A 4,279-nucleotide genomic window follows, 5' to 3' on the forward strand; every position below is an offset into this window, starting at 1 on the left:
GCAGGTAGAAGGAGGCAAGCAGCAGCAGCAGCAGCAGTAGCAGCAGCAAGTCTTTCTCTCCTTTTTATCCATCCAGGCTACCAGCATTGTGAGTGGTGATACCCACACCCAGGTTGTGCCTTCCCTTATCCAACCCCTAATCCAAGCATCACACCATAAATCCAAATATCATACTCAGTGACCTTTGAAATTTTCCATCCATGAGAAAGGAGACTTTGGGGAACCCCTGGATACAAGCCAGAATAAAAGCCCCTTCCCTGAGTGTCTGGAGAAGATGCTAGGTACATTTCTCTGTGATCAGTTCTCACATTTCCTTGTATGAGCCCTGAGGGTCTCTTTGGATCTTCACATTTAGATCCTGGAGGGCTCAGGGGAATCTGTGAGTTTTGTAACCCAAAGAACTCTCACCCTCATTCTGGTCTTCGGGTGTCACCCAGCCATCCATCATTACCATGTCATTGTTCCCTCACAGTGTGCCTCTACTGATTTTTGTACAAGGAAAGTGTCACTAGTGATGCTGAATCTTCTTGTCCTCCATTTTCCAAGGTGATCAATCTACCTGCAATGTAACAATTCTTGTGCACCCAATATAACATGGTGATATTCAGATTTTATGGGGGGATGGATACTGGAAATGAATTTTTGACTTTTTATGAGTTTGGAGCAGGAATCATATGTAAATTCAGAGGTCAATTTTACCTGTTGCTAAAGTCAAGTTTCTTATCCATCAACACAGAAAATACACTTCAGTGTTCATCCCTAAAACTGGAAAGACACAGAAAAAAAGATACAACAGGATGCATAAAAGAAATTATCAGTAATTTCAAGAATCTCCCAGGAAGCAGAACTTGCATGAGCAACGGTGAGGAGCTGGATGCATTCCAGGTGATGGTGTGTTCTGGGAGGTGTTTGCTCCCGGGCTGGATGGTGTAAGCGCACATGGGAAAACACTACAGGGAAAGAAACTCTCAAACACAGGAGAGGTCATTGTTATGCTGGATTCAGGTAAGGAGCAGGAAAGGACAAAGAGATGGAAGATTGCTTAGCTTTGCAAGATGAGCTGGATTGTGTGGTCCATAGTCATTTTAGAGAGGAAGTAATATCAGTGTGAGGACAACACTTCAGTTCTGCCTTCACAAACTATGAATGTGAAGGGGTCAGAAGTGTGGGTCATTTCCTTCTGGTCAGTATATTTCTGATTCACCAGAAATTGTTACGAGGAAAGGGACATTAGTTAGTGTGGAGAAATCATATCATATTTTATGGAATATCATATTCAGATGAGTGATCAACAATTACAGAAGTACTGAAACACAGTGGAATGGATAAAAAAGATGTGGTATTTTCATACAAAGGAGCATTGCTCAGCTATAAAGAAAGATAAACTCAAGGCTTTTATCGGTAAATGGATGTAACTTGAGACCATACTCATACATGAAATAAATCAGACCCGCATATGTAAACATTGTATTGTTTCCCTAGTGTAGGAACCTGTAAGAGTAAATATAAAATCCAAACAGTACAAAAGATATTGTGAAAGGGAAAGAAACTGCTCAAATGGAAAGAACAACTGGGATGAGGGAAAGGAGAAAAAAAAGAAAGAAGGAAGAGAAAAATGTGTATATACACACAGGATAGCTAAGATAATTGTATTATTGATTTCTATTGGTTTGTTGAAAGAAACAGTTAATGCTTAATTTTCTTAACTAATTTTGCATGCTTATATCTGGTAATCTGAACAATTTCTCTGAAGACAACAATATGCAATATAACAACCATTGTTGAATTCCTATCATCTCGTTCTGTGAAATTCTGTATCCTTTCTAATTTTTTTATTATTTTTAATTCTCTTTAAAATACAAAAATTTTAAAAATAAATTGAGAGCTCTGGCAAAGAAAAATGAATTTTGTGGAAATGTGGGTATTCAATTTTAAATACATATTTCTTAAATGAAGGGGATATATGTTATGGGAACTTGTGTGTGTGTATGTGTGTGAGAGAGAGAGAGATGGAGAGAGAGACAGACAGACAGAGCGACAGAGAGAGGGAGAGAGAGAGAGAGAGAGACTGTGTGTAATAGAAATAAGGCTAATAGTTCAGTTCCTTAGTGGAAGTGCAGGCTCTAGTCCTGCTCAGCTAGCATGTATAGAAAGAACCTACCAAGGGCCCTTGGATGCTATCCCGAGTCCAGCCCAGCTGCCCCTCTTCCTTCCTCCCATGAGCTCAGGGCTCCACATGGTTCTGGACCTGAGCCTGGAGACCAGGTCTCCTGAGGTGGTCCAGCAGAGGAGAGAGCTCTGTGGGCTCTGACCAGGTAGAGAGAAATGAGAAGGATTTAATTCCCTAAACTGAAACATTTATTCCATCACTACACTTTCACCCTTCATGGTGATAAAATTAGCAAATTGTTTTTCATACATTTATATATTATTGTTATAATAATAAAATAATAATTGCTAATACAATTCTATGCAACTTAACTCTGTAGCAACTGTGGACACTGTCTCATATTGCTGTGAAAGAGACAAAGAAAGAGGACTTCAGTGTGAGTCCAGACACAAAGAACCTTGCCTGGGGAACCTAGGACCATCAAGAGGTGTTGGATGATTGTTGATAGTATTATGTATTGTTTTGAGGCAAGGTCTCACTATGTATTTCAGGTTGGTCTTGAACTCACTGTGTAGACCAGACTTATTTGAAGCCACAGCAATTCTCCTGCCTCCACCTCCTGAGTGTTGGTATCACAACGGTGTACCACAACACCAGGCTATATAAATTTTTAGATGATGAAGACTTGAAATTCCATAGCCACATGACTGAGGAAAATTCACAGTCTCCCTTTGGGTAATGCAAGATCTGTTTGGTTTACAAAAAACTCAAATGAAAAAGCATGGACAGCGGCTGGGGATTTAGCTCAGCGGCACAGCGCCTGCCTGGCAAGCACAAGGTTGTGAGTTTGATTCCCGATACCAGAAAAAAACAAAAAAAAAAAGAGCATGGACAAAAATGAATGAATAGCTAAACACACACATACATGAACTAAATTTTAACAAATGAAATACCCCCCCTTTGCTTTTGGAAGTGAGTCTTCATAAGTCAAATGTAGCAGATGTACGCCAGGGTCGCTGCAGGTCATAGGATGTTCAAACAGACGTGACCCAGAGGCTGTCAGGAAGCCCTCGCTCCTCGGCTTCCTTCTCTCTACCTGCTCTGGGGCCCTTCTTGGCACTCAGTGGATCCCCATCGCCCCCTGCTGGTCCTGAACGTCCTTGCATGGAAGTTTGTAACTGGACTCACACTAACGTCCTCTCTCACTGTGTCTCTTGCACAGTAATACACAGCCATGTCTTCAGCTGTCACAGATTTAAATTGCAAAGAGAACTGGTTCTTAGACCTGTCTCTAGAGATACTGATTCGGCTCTTCAAGGATGAATTGTAAGTGGTGCTTCCACCACTACTAATCCACCCCATCCCCTGCAGCCCCTTCCCTTGGGTCTGGCGGATCCAGCTCCAATAGTAACCACTGCTGGTGGAGTAACCAGAGACTGAGCAGGTGAGGGACAGGGGCTGTGAGGGCTTCAGCAGGCCAGACTACAACCTGCAGCTGAAGCTGGGACAGGATGCCTGAGACCAAAAATCCACATGAGTCCTGGGTGAGATGCAGCTTCTCCACGTCTCCCTGTCCAAATCTCTGAAATTCTCACCTCTGGGAACCACTAGAAAGACTGTTCCATGTTCTTGCAGATTAGGTCCACTAATTCCAGAAACTATGTTCAAGATTGACAGAGAAACCTGAATTTAAGCAAAGGCTTGCTGTGTTTTAATCTGGTTGTCTAATTAGGTATTTGCATAAGGGCTGTACACTTATATATGAAAGCATGAATGAGAGAAGGTGGTCCCTTTTGCTCCCTCTGTGGGTGATACTGGTTATGCTCTCAGAGAGCTCAGAGCTCTTCCTGAGCTCCACTGCACCAGTGCCAGGCTCTTCTTATACAAGGAAAAGACATGAAGCAGACAATCTTTCATGGAGTTGGATACATTCACAGATGAAGAAAATAATTGGGGGGCTGGGGATTTAGCTCAGAGGCACAGCACCTGCCTGGCAAGTGCAAGGTCATGAGTTCGATTCCTGGTACTGGAAAAAAAAAAAGAAAAGAATTGGGGTTATACTAACCAATCATCAGCTGCCAGGGATTATCAGGACAGTGCATGTTTAGTAGGGGGCATTTGTTTATATACAAATAAATGAACTTGCAGAACACGATAGATACTACAGGT

The sequence above is a fragment of the Chinchilla lanigera genome, unplaced genomic scaffold (assembly GCF_000276665.1).
Source record: "Chinchilla lanigera isolate Chin_1 unplaced genomic scaffold, ChiLan1.0 scaffold00168, whole genome shotgun sequence".
NCBI lineage: Eukaryota > Metazoa > Chordata > Mammalia > Rodentia > Chinchillidae > Chinchilla > Chinchilla lanigera.